Raw genomic sequence first — 16047 nt, 5'->3', positions numbered from 1 at the left:
CAAACCTCCTGGATGCACTGTGCATCCTGCACAGATAATTTCTATTTCATTTTACATTTTAAATGGGACTTTTTTTTTATACAACATTCATGCTTTTCTGTTATTCAAAGAAACAATCAATCAAAGTTGTACTCACAAATAAATATACCCCGAGGTGACCTGTGCAAAAAAAAAAATCAAAGAGACTTTCGCGTGCGCACGAGAAACTGTTTCCGGTATGTGTATAGCTCTTTTCCGATTGCGTCATTGCCATCATTCATTTACTCAAAGATACTGAGAGCATGGATGCGCATGAATTTATAGAGATATATTTTAAACTTGGCCTTAAATACAAAGACATTACTGTCTATGACATTTGTAATACTGTCATGGCTGAGACACGCTTTGATCTTCCAAAGGACACTAATCAAGCAATAGACTTGTACTTGCATTTAACACTAACTACCGGAATTCTAGAACTACTAGAATGGCCATAGCGGTCATTCTGACTGTTCATACTAGACTGTACCAAATGTCATGTCATATTTACATTCGACACTTCTATTGAGGTTTTAGAATGAAGCTTCTAATGTCTGTCGTCATATTTTATGACGTCATCACCCTAAAAAATGTAAAAATCCTCGAACAAAATCCTCAATTTGAATAAAATAGAATAATATGGATCAAATGGAGGATGGAGCGCCAAGCGAACGCAGACAGTCCTACATAATACGATCTTTTTTTGTAATATTACTATACACATACATTTTTGATATTTTTTTTTTGCACAGGTCACTTCGGGGGCTCGGTAACTTTGCAACCCTAGTTACAAAAAATGTATCTACTATGTAAAACTGCTCAGAGGTCAGGTTAAAAAAATAAAATAAATAAAAAATACTGAAAAACGCATTAATGAGTTAAAAAAGATCGCTCCCTGCCGACAAAACATTTAAATCCCCCAAAGTTATGACGTGGTTAAAATAAATTTGAACCTTTGCGATTGTTGCCGGTGGGCTTAAATGGGTTTTAATGGCATCAAAGAGGCCAGTCTGGGGTATTTTTTGCAGTAAATAGCTCATTCGAACCAGAGACGGAGCGTCGCCACATGTTCAAGAAAGACGTAGCGACCCAAATATAGCCTCGTTTAAATAATTTATATGTTCTCAATTAACAGGTCTAACATTTTAATAACTTAGAGAGAACAACAATTTTACTCACCTAAATGTACACGTCCGGCAGAGTAGGCCCGGTCTTGCTCTACATTTTGTACCAGCAAAATCCTTCTCAAGTCGATGAGCGAGTCTTTAAGTTCGTCCGCTGTCTCTGTTCTTAACAGACTGGCAATTCTTGACAAATTTCTGAGACATGCCTCTATGGCACGTAGATGTCGTTGACCACAAACGCCATTGTGGTACGTCCTTTCAATGGCATAACATTGCCTCCCAATTTGCCTCAAAACCTCCTCCGCCATTGCCAGTTTGTTCACAGTTCATTGCAGTTCTTGAGCACTAAAAACATCACGCTCTTATTTGAATATTTATTAGCAGTCGTCATTACTATGCACATATCCAAAAAGGAATTCATTATAATATGCACATATCCAAAAACGAATTCTTGATATCTGCAATAACAATTTTTACTAGTGAAAATTTAATTTTAACATGTAAGAATTAAATCACAGATATCAAGAATTAAATCACAGATATCAAGAAGTATGTTTCTTACTAGTTGCAATTTCATTTGTGATATCATAAATGTATTTTTGCGAGTGATGACGTAATTTTTGATATCAACAATTAAATTCTTGATATCAGAAATGCTGATTGTTGATATCAGGAATTGAATTCTTGATATCAACAATTCATATCCTACATGTGTTTTTAAATGTTAAAAGGGCGACAAAACTATTACAGATATCAAGAATCTATTTCTTACTAGTTATAATTCCGAATACACATATCAGCTTTGTATTTCTTACTAGTAGAAATATCATTTTTGATATCAATAATTACATTGTTACTAGTAAAAATGTGAATTCTTGATATCACGAATTACGTGGTTACTAGTAAAAATGTCTATTCTAGATATCAACAATTAAATTGCTACTAGTAAAAATGTAAATTTTTGATATCTGAAAATGTATTTATGATATCAACATAATTTCAGATATCTAAAATGTCTTATTTACTAGTAACAATCACATTCATGATATCAGAAATGAACATTGTCACTAGTGAAAATGGAATTATTGATATCAAAAATGAACATTTTTACTAGTAGCAATTCAATTGTTGATATCAAGAATAGACATATCAACTAGTGACAATTGAATTCTTGATATCAAAAATAAAGGTTTTTACTAGTACGAATTGTATTTCTGATATGTGAAATTGGAATTTCAACTAGTAAGAAATCAATTCTTGATATCAACAATTGATTTTGAATGGCAGCCTATGGTGACATTTCACTAGTGAAAATACAATTACAGATATCAAGAATTATAGTTTTTACTAGTTGAAATACAATTGTTGATATCTAGAATGAGCATTTTAACTAGTGAAAATGTAATTGTTGATATCAAGAATTAGCATTGTTACTAGTGGAAATGTAATTTCTGATATCAAAAATTGCCATTGTTACTAGTAGAAATATAATTCCTGATATCAATAACTATCATTTTAACTAGTGAAAATTGAATTGTTGATATCAAGAATTCATATCCTGGAAATGAATAAAAGTTAAAACGGCTTGCCATACTGCTCCGCCTTCTCGCTGGCTCACCTCTCTCAATTCAATTCAATTCAAAAATGTATTTATTGGCATAACTGTACACAATACAATATTGCCAAAGCTTGGAATACATAGAATAATTATAAAGACATCAAAATAATAAAATATTATAACATTAATTATAATATTTTATAATTAAATTTATTGTACAAATTAACAGTGTAACAAATTAAAATAAAATAAAATAAAAATATAATTAGAACAGTTTATGAACATTTCAAAAATCTGTGAACAATGTAGAGTTCAGTGTGTAAGTGTTTGCGTGCGTGTTTGTGTGTGTGTGTGTGTGAGCGCATCACTGATTAGTCGTCGACTCTCTCTTTTTGTGACAAGCATCAATGTATCTTGCTGCTAAAATGATACAATCTCTTTTTTCACCTAATAAATGTTGAAATTGTGTTTTGTTGTCTAATTTGAAAGTATTTCAAATTTTGTATAAAAAGTCACTCTAATGTCCTCATAGTTGGGGCAGCTGGTGAGGAAGTGTTGCTCTGTCTCCTCTTCTCCCTGGTCACAGTATGGGCAGATGCGTCTCTCTCTGGGCAGCCAGTTCTGTCTGTATCTGCCCGTCTCTACAGTCAGAGTGTGATTGCTCAGTCTGTACCTCGTCATCCTTCTTCTTAATTTACAGTCTTTCACTGTACTCAGGTATTCTGTGCTTGTGTAGTCTCTATTTAGGGCCAAATAACATTCCAGTTTACTTTGTTTTTCTGTTGATTCAGTCCAATAGGTCAGGTAATTCTCTTGTTGTGCTTTTATCATGTGGTTGGGCCGGATTGTGTGGATGAGGGTGTCCGTGTCCTGAGGCTGAATATTGTTAGTCGTGTTAGTCTGTTTGTGGAGCCTCAGGACCAGCTGAATGATGGGACTCTTCTCAGCGTTCATTTCATGGTTTTTAAGGGCTTTAAAATTATAAGAGTTGGGGTCACTCAGTTTTAGATGTTTCCAAAATTTGATGGCACGTTTCTCAATGTGGATTAGTAGAAGGTATTGGCCTAATTCTGCCCTGCATGCATTGTTCGGTTCTGTACTCTCAGGATACTCTGTCTCACTGAACAGAGTGTGCCTCCGAGTCTGGGCAGGAAAGCAAGACCACGCACTCGGGGGTCAGTATTTGTGACTTCTACGGAAGTAGATAAGGTTTCTCCAAAAAGTCACTAGATTTGTTGCTAGTTGCTTTTTTGAATAAACGTTGCTAAATCTAGTGACAAAGTCCCTAAGTTGGCAACACTGGTACCATCCCCTTTGAAATCAACGCATTCGCAGCATTCTATGACGCAGCATAAACTCTAGTCAGTGTGAAGGCAGCCTAATGTGGAGGACAAAGTGCCGCTTGACGCTGGTTTTTAGCGGAGCTTTGACGCTCAACTCATGTGAAATGCACTTTACAATGATGAAGGAACATTACTGAAACTCAATATTATTTTTATTATCCTTTTATTGTTGTCTTTTCTGATAAAAGTCATGTTCAGCAGTTTAAATACTGTAGGAAAACGATACAATACATTTGTATGCTTTGTTTTTATAATGCTTAAACATTCTACTGATGTCTGTAGATTTGACATGCAAATTTTAATAATGTAGATTAGAACGTAAGGACATTATTTATACTCATTATTATTATTAGACTATTATTGTTGTCTTTTTGGATGTAAAGTCATATTTGGCCATTCACAAACTGAATGGAAATTATAGTTCCCCTTCTGTCGCTCTCTCCACGTTGTGTCAGAGAAGCGACACTAGGGGTCTCTCTTGAGCGGCGATATTCACCTCTGAACTATGAAAAAAGGCCAATGAGAGTTGGCACCCAGTATTTGCATGTTCCGCCCCCGGACATACGGGCATTTAAGCGGCACAAATACGGGAGTTCATTCAGAAAATTTCTTCGGAGCCGATGGTCGTGCATGCAGTCTGCTGCGAGTTACACACCCAGTTCCTGTTTAATCCTCTGACGCTCTGCATGCTGTTGGATCTGACGGCGCATAACAGCGGCTTTCTCATTCGTGCACGGCTGTGCATTCTTGCCCCTGGGCGCTTCGACAGCGCAGACAACTCGAAAAAGTTATTCTAAAAGAGTGAATTTCGCTCTAAAAGAGCAAAACACAGCGGCGTTGAACGTCCTTCTCAGGACGCGTCTTTTTAAACACGATATTTCCGCCCCTGTGTAGTTTCTGGATGTGGTTGATTTCTCCCCACCTCTGACGGCCATAAAAACTGCCTTGCATTCCTGGGTTGCAATCACACGCAGGCAGCGTTTTTATGAATGGTCTATGTTTTCAGTACGAGAACATAGCCATGACAGCATTGCGGTCGTAGGCTTTTTCTTGTAGTGAGAAAAAGCCGCTTCAGCCGCCCCCCCGCGGCTCGCCTCCTTCCTACGGGATTGAGGCAGGCGCCGCGGGCGATGAAAACGATCTGGGGACAGTGACGGGCTCCGTTTCGCCGGGTGAACCCCCTCGAAACCCCCCGCCTCCCCGGCACGCTTGCTTGTTTCAGCCGCCCCCCGCGCCTCGCCTCCTTCCTACGGGATTGAGGCAGGCGCCGCGGGTGATGGAGAACGGTCTGGGGAGAATAACGGGACGCTTTCGCCGGGTAAATCCCCTCGAAAACCTCCCGCCTCCACGGCACGCTTGCCTGCTTCCCCCGAGCTCGGGATTAGTGCGGTCCGCTTAACAGCCTACCGTCCGGTCCCTCGAGCTCCCCGGCATTGGATGATGACATCACCGCTGCATCGGAGAGCATAACAGCGGCGTCAGATGTGGATAACTCGCCTGGGCCGCCACCTTCGGGTCTCCGCCCAGTCTGAGCCTGACGCAAGAAGGTCCGCTATGCTTCCCCCGGCTTAATTGGTTCCGCGGGCATGTGCGCCGCTCACAGCCGCGCCCCCCCCCCCACCGGATTCCTTCCCGGACATGCATGACGAGCTGAGCAAGCCCAGCTTCCTCGCTCCTCCGCTCTCGCCACCCTCGGTGGTAGAACGGTCCCAGACCGCTCCCCCCTACACGCCATGGCCCCCTCCTGCAAATCCACCGGGCCAGGGCACTTCAAAATCTGCACTTGGGTGGTCCTGTTCTTGACGTGCTGCAGGAACTGCACTCAAACAAGCGATGGCCACTCCGTGGTCCAGAAACGCAACGATGGACAGGCAGTACGGGAGGCAGACAAAGCACACTTTCTCAAACGCCCCCATCTCCCAGCTCCGTCCATTCGGCGACACCACTTGACGACTTCGCCCAGCAGTCCTCAGTGGTGAAGAAACAGACGAAGGCTATTTTCAAGCAAAAAAAGCATCCTGCCCTGCTGCAAACCTTCCGCCAGGGGCCATGCCCTGTCGGCTCGCCGAGGGTGTCCTCCTGCGGCTTTCAAGAAAGAAAGAAAGTGGTGCTCCGCCTCAACTAACAAGTGAGTGGGCCCAGCTCTCAGCCCCAGCGTTGAGCCCCCCGCAGAAGTTGGACGCCCATCGTCTCACGGACCCCCTTGAGGACCCAGAAGGCTCCCAGGCGCTCCTGAGATGATAGGCCCAGAGACCGAGACGTTAGCTCCGGAGCTGGTAAGACCACTCCGTTCCCCGGTGGAGGGCCGGGAGGAGAATTTTTTTGTTAAATTCTTTACACTCTATAGAGCTATTTCCTTGTTGTCTCTGGGGTCACCTGGCCCGCAAATGCCGTTCTCACGGCACTCTGCTTTCAGGCCTCAACAGTCCTGGCTCCATGGACGCGGTGTCCCCACCTTCAGCCTCACGACTGTTCCCTGGCCGGCCGGTTCAGACGAGTCCAGAGGACGCCAGCATCAGACCTCCTCCTCAGTCATGAACCCACCCCCTGCCGGGTGCGCGGAGCAAGGTAAGTGCTTTGAGTTTATTCTCAGCACCAGAGCCTCGGGACGCCACGTTGCCTCCCGACGCCACATTACCTGTTCCGCACCGCTGCGAAGCCCCGCCGGGTACGTCCAAAAAACTCGTCCCCTTGGTTCCCCTAGCATGGAGCTTAGAGGCGTGGCTTTCACTGCCCAACCCGTCACGCTGGCTGCACCGGACCATTCGACTCGGTTACGCAATTCAGTTTGCCAGGTCTCCACCCCCCTTCGTGGGCGTACATTTTTCCACAGTACACGGCCAACATGCCCATTCACTGCGCGAAGAAATCGCCTCCCTTCTATTAAAGGACGCGATAGAGCCTGTCCCTCCAACCGAAACGAAGAAGGGTTTCTACAGCCCTTACTTTGTTGTACCCAAGAAAGGCGGTGGCTTACGACCGATCCTGGACCTGCGAGTTTTCAATCGGACCTTGTCCAAACTCCCGTTCAAAATGCTCACCCAGCACCAAATTCTATCTGGCGTCTGGCATCTAGATTGGTTCGCAGCGGTATACCTGAGGACGCGTACTTCCACGTCTCAATTCGCCCTCGACATCGACCCTTCCTACGGTTCGCGTTCGATGGCCAGGCGTATCAGTACAAAGTCCTCCCCTTCGGCCTGTCTCTGTCCCCTCGCGTCTTCACGAAAGTCGCAGAGGCAGCCCTTGCCCCGCTCTGAGAAGCCGGCATACGCATACTCAATTACCTCGACGACTGGCTCATACTGGCCCACTCCCGAGAGTCACTATGCGCACACAGAGACCAGGTGCTCAGTCACCTCAGCCGTTTGGGGCTTCAGGTCAACTTGGAAAAGAGCAAGCTCTCCCCGGTCCAGAGCATCTCTTTTCTTGGTCTGGAGTTAGACTCAGTCTCAATGACAGCACATCTCTCCAACGAGCGTGCTCAGTCAGTGCTGAAATGCCTCGCTTCCTTCAAGCCAGGCGCCGTGATCCCGCTAAAACGTTTCCAACAGCTCCTGTGGCATGTGGCATATGGCATCCGCCACGGCGGCCGCGCCGCTGGGGTTGATGCATATGAGACCACTTCAGCACTGGCTCCCAAGTGCAGTTCCTGCAGCACGTCAAGAGTGACTCGAGTCCCAAGACGAGCATGGCGCCACGGCACGCACAACGTAAAAGTTACTTCTGCCTGCCACCAAACCTTCAAACCCTGGACAGACCTCTGCTTTCTAAGGGCAGGAGTACCCTTGCAGCAGGTGTCCCAATGCGTTCTGGTTACAACCGACGCCTCCAAATTGGGTTGGGGTGCCGTGTACAATGGGCACGCAGCCACAGGCCGGTGGAACCGAGGCCCGCTGCGTTGGCGCATCAACTGCCCAGAGCTGCTGGCTGTTTTCCTTGCCCTGAGGAAGTTTCTCCCATTAATTCGGGGCAAGCACGTCCTAGTCAGGACACGCAGCACCACGGTCGTAGCCTACATAAATCGCCAAGGCGGAGTATGCTCCCTCCACATGTCACAGCTCGCCCGTCGTCTCCTCCTTTGGAGTCAGCAGCGACTGGAGTCACTGCACGCCACTCACATCCCCGGCAACCTCAATGTGATAGCGGACGCACTGTCAAGACAAAGCTCGCCCGGTGGAGAGTGGAGGCTCCACCCCCAGTCGGTCCAGCTGATTTGGGACTGGTTCGGCAAGGCTCAGGTAGACCTGTTTGCCTCCCAAGAAACCTCCCACTGCCCGCTCAGGTATGCCCGGACAGAGGCTCCCCTCGGGAGATGCGTTGGCACACAGCTGGCCCGCTGGGCCGCGCAAGCACGCATTTCCCCAGTGAGCCTTCTTGCACAGGTGCTATGCAAGGTCAGGGAGGACGAGGAGCAAGTCATTCTGGTAGCCCCCTACTGGCCCACCCGGACTTGGTTTTCGGACCTCACGCTCCTCACGACAGCCCCTCCCTGGCGAATTCCCCTGAGGAAGGACCTTCTTTCTCAGGGACGGGGCATGCTCTGGCACCCGCACCCAGACCTCTGGAACCTCCACGTCTGGCCCTTGGACGGGATGCGGAAGATCTAGCCGGCCTACCATCAACTGTCATAGATACAATCAATCAAGCCAGAGCCCCCTCTACCAGGCATCTTTACGCTCTAAAGTGGCGTCTGTTTGCGGACTGGTGTTCTTCCCGAGCCGAAGACCCGCAGAAGTGCGCAGTTAGGTTAGTGCTCGTGTTTCTTCAGGAGAGGCTGGAGAGGAGGCTGTCCCCCTCCACCGCTATCGTGGCCCACCACGACACGATAGACGGCAAGTCTCTTGGTAAGCATGACTTAATCGTCAGGTTCCTAAAAGGTGGTCGGAGGATAACTCCCTCCCGGCCTAACCTGTTCCCCTCCTGGGATCTCTCGGTCATCCTTACGGGACTCCAGAGACCCCCCTTCGAGCCGCTTGACTCAGTAGGACTCAGGGCCCTCTCTCTTAAGACCGCCCTGCTGATCGCGCTCGCTTCCATCAAGAGGGTCGGGGACCTGGATGCGTTCTCTGTTAGCGACGCTTGCCTGGAGTTCGGTCCGGCAGACACTTTCGTGATCCTAAGACCGCAACCGGGCTATGTGCCCAAGGTTCCTACCACACCCTTCAGGGATCAGGTGGTGAACCTGCAAGCGCTGTCCCGGGAGGAGGCAGACCCAGCCCTTTCACTGCTGTGTCCAGTACGTGCTTTACGTATTTATCTGGACCGCACACAGAGCAGCAGACGCTCTGAGCAGCTCTTCGTCTGCTTTGGGGGACAGCAGAAAGGGAACGCTGTCTCCAAGCAGAGACTCACCCACTGGGTTGTCGACGCCATTTCCTGGCTTATCACACCCAGGCCGTGCCCCCCTTGCCCCAGGAGTGTTAGCGTCCTCATGGGCACTGGCTAGGGCACTGCCCTAGCAGACATTTGTAGAGCAGCGGGCTGGGCAACACCTAACACATTTGCGAGATTCTACAATCTCCGAGTTGAGTCAGTATCGTCCCGTGTTTTCTCAGGTACCGAGCCCGTGAGAACTCTCGGTAGCACGCCACGATCTGACCGGGTGAATCGCTTGCACCTAGCCCTTCCCCTAACCAGGGGAAACAGTGCGCCTTCATTCCCAGGAGATCCCAGGTTTGGGACACTGGTTGATTCCTCCCTAGCCCTCGTGGGTCGCAGTTCAGCGGAGGAACTCACGGACCCAAGCCACTGCGGGTACTGCAAGCTACCCTGTACTGGTATAGGTGCTCCACAGGTAAGGCCTCCTTCGGACTCCCCCTGTGTGTAACACCACGGTTCTGTCCCCTCTGGCGAGCGGACTCCCGTGTTTCCCTTAGGCAGTCACGGCTGCCTCGGTTGCCGTGCTGTATGTTCCCCCCTCTATGAGGCTGGATCCACCACCGCACCAACTTTCCACATAGGCCCTAAGTCAGGCCTCTGATGGTTTTGCCACTTAAACTTGCCTCCCTCTCGGGTAGGCGTGGCCTCCGCAGGGTCTTCTCCGCCCTGAATAAGGGCTAAGACCCCTTCCCTCAACGCGTGTAAGGGCCCTGGCCTTAGTTGCTCTATCGCAGAAACATAGAGAGAAAAGAGGCCCGGCCAGGCTTGGCACGTTCCCAGGTTGGCGGCCACCAACTTGTTCCCCCCTCCAGGGTAACGATAAGGAATCCTGATGGCTTAAATGGGGTATTGGGGAAGGGTACGTGCAGCCTGATACAGTTGGTCATCCTGCACGTAAGAATACCTGCTCGCTCCTGTATCAGCAGTTCACGTACACGGCTCAGCGCATGGCACTTTTATAAGTGGACCCCTAGTGTCGCTTCTCTGACACAACGTGGAGAGAGCGACAGAAGGGGAACGTCTAGATTACGTATGTAACCTCCGTTCCCGATGGAGGGAACGAGACGTTGTGTCTCCCCTGCCACGTCGCTGAGCCGAGCCACTGTTGTGGCCGGACCATTTCCGGCTCCTCAGAAAAATCTTGAATGAACTCCTGTATTTGCGGCGCTTAAATGCCCGTATGTCTGGGGGCGGGACATGCAAATACTGGGTGCCAACTCTCATTGGCCTTTTTTCATAGTTCAGAGGTGAATATCGCCGCTCAAGAGAGACCCCTAGTGTCGCTTCTCTGACACAACGTCTCGTTCCCTCCATCGGGAACGGAGGTTGTTCTTATAACGCTTAAACACTATAAAGTCTCATGGCAGATTTCAGTCCTGAACATTTCAAATGATTCAATGACTCGCTCATAGCACATTAGACTTTCATTTGTTGCCACCTAGTGGCATCTCCAGAAGGGGTCACTAAACTAATCAATTACACTATGTAACACAATTTTTGTTCCTGGGCAGTAAGTGTTATATCCTAATTGCTTATGCCTCAAAAGTATAGAATATGGCTATTATTCCCCACAAACTTTGCTTTGGTGCCAGGACAGTGATATTTTGAAATGTACAGAAAATAAGTCAGAAAAAAGCAACATATGAATCCAAATTAACATGTATTTATTCTAAAGTTATACAAAAATGACTACAAAAGATTTAGAAGTATAGGAATGGGCATTCATCAAGAATTTGGTATTCGAATATGTAAGCTCATAAAAAACAAATATTTGAATATTCTATTATTTAAATGAAGGTAATTAATTAGAAAGAGACGTTGTAAAATAATTTTTTTAGTCATAAAGGTTGCGTCACCATTAAAAAAACATGCTTCTAATTATATTCAAAACAAGCTTATATCATGTCCTATGTTTTTTAGATTCCTCCGTAAGGAGGGAATCTATTGTATTTGTCAGTTTTATTATTATTAGATTCCTCCGTAAGGAGAGAATCTATTGTAATTGACAGTTTTATTATTATTATTATTATTAGATTCCTCCGTAAGGAGGGAATCTATTGTATTTGTCAGTTTTATTATTATTATTATTATTATTATTATTATTATTATTATTAGATTCCTCCGTAAGGAGGGAATCTATTGTAATTGACAGTTTTATTATTATTAGATTCCTCCGTAAGGAGGGAATCTATTGTAATTGACAGTTTTATTATTAGATTCCTCCGTAAGGAGGATTTTCTGGTCAAAAATGTTCTAATTTGGTTCTAATGTTCTTTTTGGATGTAAAGTCATAGCATTCTCTCTAATGGGTTATGTCTTCAGTGTGAGAACATAACCGCGGCAGCGTTGCGATCTCTCAAGAAGGTCCGCTATGCTTCCCCCGGCTTAATTGGTTCCGCGGGCATGTGCGCCGCTCACAGCCGCGCCCCCCCCCCCACCGGATTCCTTCCCGGACATGCATGACGAGCTGAGCAAGCCCAGCTTCCTCGCTCCTCCGCTCTCGCTACCCTCGGTGGTAGAACTGTCCCAGACCGCTCCCCCCTGCACGCCATGGCCCCCTCCTGCAAATCCACCGGGCCAGGGCACTTCAAAATCTGCACTTGGGTGGTCCTGTTCTTCACGTGCTGCAGGAACTGCACTCAAACAGGCGATGGCCACTCCGTGGTCCAGAAACGCAACGATGGGCAGGCAGTACGGGAGGCAGACAAAGCACACTTTCTCAAACGCCCCCGTCTCCCAGCTCCGTCCATTCGGCGACACCACTTGACGACTTCGCCCAGCAGTCCTCAGTGGTGAAGAAACAGACGAAGGCTATTTTCAAGCAAAAAAAGCATCCTGCCCTGCCGCAAACCTGCCACCAGGGGCCATGCCCTGTCTGCTCGCCGAGGGCGTCCTCCTGCGGCTTTCAAGAAAGAAAGAAAGTGGTGCTCCGCCTCAACTAACAAGTGAGGGGGCCCAGCTCTCAGCCCCAGTGTTGAGCCCCCCGCAGAAGTTGGACGCCCATCGTCTCACGGACCCCCTTGAGGACCCAGAAGGCTCCCAGGCGCTCCTGAGATGATAGACCCAGAGACCGAGACGTTAGCTCCGGAGCTGGTAAGACCACTCCGTTCCCCGGTGAAGGGCCGGGAGGAGAATTTTTTGTTAAATTCTTTACACTCTATAGAGCTATTTCCTTGTTGTCTCTGGGGTCACCTGGCCCGCAAATGCCGTTCTCACAGCACTCTGCTTTCAGGCCTCAACAGTCCTGGCTCCATGGACGCGGTGTCCCCACCTTCAGCCTCACGACTGTTCCCTGGCCGGCCGGTTCAGACGAGTCCAGAGGACGCCAGCATCAGACCTCCTCCTCAGTCATGAACCCGCCCCCTGCCGGGTGCGCGGAGCAAGGTAAGGGAACTTAGAGGGTTGGTGGAAAAAGTCCTATTGAGATCAACAGCCATTGTACGTTTGACGGATGCGAGGGATGGTGACAGGTCCGTGTACCGCCCTCCTGTAGACTATCTCATGGGACAGATGGAGCCTATCGGTCTGTGGATGGCCAAATTTCCACGTAGCCTGTGGTCCGGAATACATGCCCGAATGGACACACATAGAGGGTGCTGTAAGCTGCGGTCAGACCCCCGGCGTCCCACGGTCCCACTATCTGCCCGCTGACCACTCATGATGACCAGTGACCACCCTGGGGGGGCGGGGCTGTCCACGGACCCATTATCATCCCCCTGACCCACTATTTTACCCAAACTGACCAGTGAGACGCCCTGACCACCCTGGGGGGGTGTGGCTGTCCACGGACCCATTATCATCCCCCTGACCCATTATTTTTCCAAAAGTGACCAATGAGACCCCTGACCACCCGGGGGGGTGGGGGGGCTGTCCACGGACCCATTATCATCCCCCTGACCCACTATTTTTCCAAAAGTGACCAATGAGACCCCCAGACCACCCAGGGGGGGCGGGGCTGTCCACGGACCCATTATCATCCCCCTGACCCACTATTTTTCCAAAAGTGACCAATGAGACCCCCAGACCACCCAGGGGGGGCAGGGCTGTCCACGGACCCATTATCATCCCCCTGACCAACTGTTTTTCCCAAATAGGTTTTTACGCTCTGGGATTTCACAGGCCACGCGTTTGGTGGCCGGGGTACCCGCCCACACCCTCGAAATGGCATATTTTGAAACTGAAAAAAAAAGAATGGTAGGAGGTGTCTGCCCTCTTAGTATGTGATAGAGGGGCACCAGGTGTGCAACCGAGTGAAATTTCGGCTCCGTCGGAGCTCGGGGAGCAAAGTTAGAGCACATCCCAAGTACGATTTGTACCTTGTATTTACACAGCGGGTCCGTGTACACGACCACGAAAGGTCCAAACGGCTCCAAATTGACAACAGTAGCTTCTCAGGGGCCCCTGAGCCAGGTCCTAAATTTTGGAGGCCCTTGGGGCTTGCTAAGTATTAAAACCTCTGATGAATGTACTGTTGCACACAGGCCTAAAATGCAGCCTGTCTCATTGATTCCTGTGACAGGCAGAGAGATCTGTTGAAAATAATGAAAAATGCTTGTTTACATCCTAGACCTTAGTCCTCTTAGTATGTCGATAAGGGGCTTTTGACGTGTCACCGTGTGAAATTTGGGGTCCGTTGGAGCTCAGGGTGCAAAGTTAGAACACGTCCCACTGACCATTTGTACCATTCATTTTCACAGCGGGATCGTGTACACAACTCCGAAAGCTCCAAACGACTCCAAATTGATATCAGTAGCTTCACAGGGACCCCCCTAGTCAGTGTGCAAAGTTTCAAGTCCCAATGGCTTTGTTAAGTGCTTAATTGGCTGACTAATGTGTGTAATGTGACAATAATTTTCCTTAACTCTGAGGGACACACCTTTTTAATATGTTGTTTCTGAGGGCCCAACAATGAAGCATTGGAAGCCCCCAGACCACAGCTGTAGAATTGCATTGGTTCAATGGGCAAGTGGGATTTCTTGTAAAAAGAGGTCAAAAGGTCGCAGAACCTGGAAATTTGGGATTCTGGAGCCCCAGGGACCCCCAAATCAGTGCCTAAAATTTGGAAGCTCTAGACATTTTCCGAATGCACTCTTTCAGCTCTAGACCTTAAATGAACACCCAAATGACTTTGCACAAGCAAGAGGCTCTTTCTGGCTTTGAGAGCAAAAGGCCTGTGAGGTTGATTCTCGCATTCATGCCAAAAAAAAATGGAAAATAAATTACATTCTAGAGAGTTGCGCTTTTAATACGACACTCTAGGGGCCCCGGACTACCAGCACGTGACGTTTGGGGCCCAGAGGAACTTTCTAGAAAAAGTCCATCTGCCATTAATTTCATTAATTTTCTACAACGTGTCGATGGACGGGGCACCAATAGGTCCAAACGACTCATAAACAACATATTCTCGTCGTCAGGGCGTCCTTAGACAGCGTGGGGAGTTTCGTGACCTTTTGCCCTTTTTTTCCATTCATTTGGCCCATTTAGGGACGTTGTCCACAAAAACATTGTGAAAAATGCATCGATTCAAAGGGATAGTGGGACGTCTGGAAAAGAGGAGTCAAAAGGTCGCAGGCTCTCGAAACTCCCGATCCGCGAACGTCCGGTCCACACGAATCAGGAACCAAAGTTTGGGGTCTCTAGAACCTTCCTGAGCTTATATTCAAACCCTAACCCTAGTGGCCTCACATCCTTCAAGAGGCTCTTTCAAGCTTTAAGTGCAAAAGGATTTTGAAGGAATCTTGCACAAACTCCCCAAAAAAAGTTTCCTTTTTTCTAGAGCCACGTGTTCTCGGTATGTCTTTCGGGGGACGTCAGGCTACCGCCGGATGAAATTTGGGGGCTGGGGGAGCTTTCTAGAAAAAGCCCACAGGCTATTTGTTTCATTGGTTGTCTGCAACGGGTTGGGGGACGGGGCTCTGAAAGGTCCGAACGACTCGAAATTGACATATGCGCATCGTCGGGGCGCCCTTAGACAGCGAAAAAAAATACTTTTTTGCACCCTAGGCCTTCCCACAAGAAGGAGGACAGGGAACAGGTGTTCAGCACAAGGTAAGCTTTTAATTCTCTCTATTTTTATAATACACAATATAATGCAAGCGCACTGAGTTGGCTTGTCGTCTCTCTCTGACTGGAGGCTCGGTGTCTGCTTTTATGCCGCTCTCCTCGTGCTCACTGGAATTAGAGACAGGTGTTAGGCATAATTTAGCTCAGGTGTAAGCGCCCTTACTGCTTTCCTCTCCGGACGGGCGCTTGACCACGCCCCGCTGCCACATACCCCCACCGCCCGACTCAGGCCGGGCACCATCCGGCCTGCCTACCACTCCCCCATTTCTGGAGAGAAAGTCGGCGACAGCCATCTGCACCCCGGTCTGTGGACCACCTTGAATTTAAAGGGCTGGAGAGCCAGGTACCAACGGGTGATCCGGGCGTTAGTATCTTTCATGCGGTGGAGCCACTGGAGTGGGGCGTGATCCGAGCAGAGGGTGAAGGCCCGCCCCAGCAGGTAATACCGGAGGGTGAGGACCGCCCACTTGATGGCCAAACACTCCTTCTCCACGGTGCTGTACTTAGTCTCCCTCAAAGAGAGCTTCCGGCTAATTTACAGCACTGGGCGCTCCTCTCC

This window comes from Xyrauchen texanus, chromosome 26, assembly GCF_025860055.1.
Source record: "Xyrauchen texanus isolate HMW12.3.18 chromosome 26, RBS_HiC_50CHRs, whole genome shotgun sequence".
NCBI lineage: Eukaryota > Metazoa > Chordata > Actinopteri > Cypriniformes > Catostomidae > Xyrauchen > Xyrauchen texanus.
The sequence above is the reverse complement of the archived record's forward strand: the minus strand, read 5'-3'. Positions refer to the sequence as shown.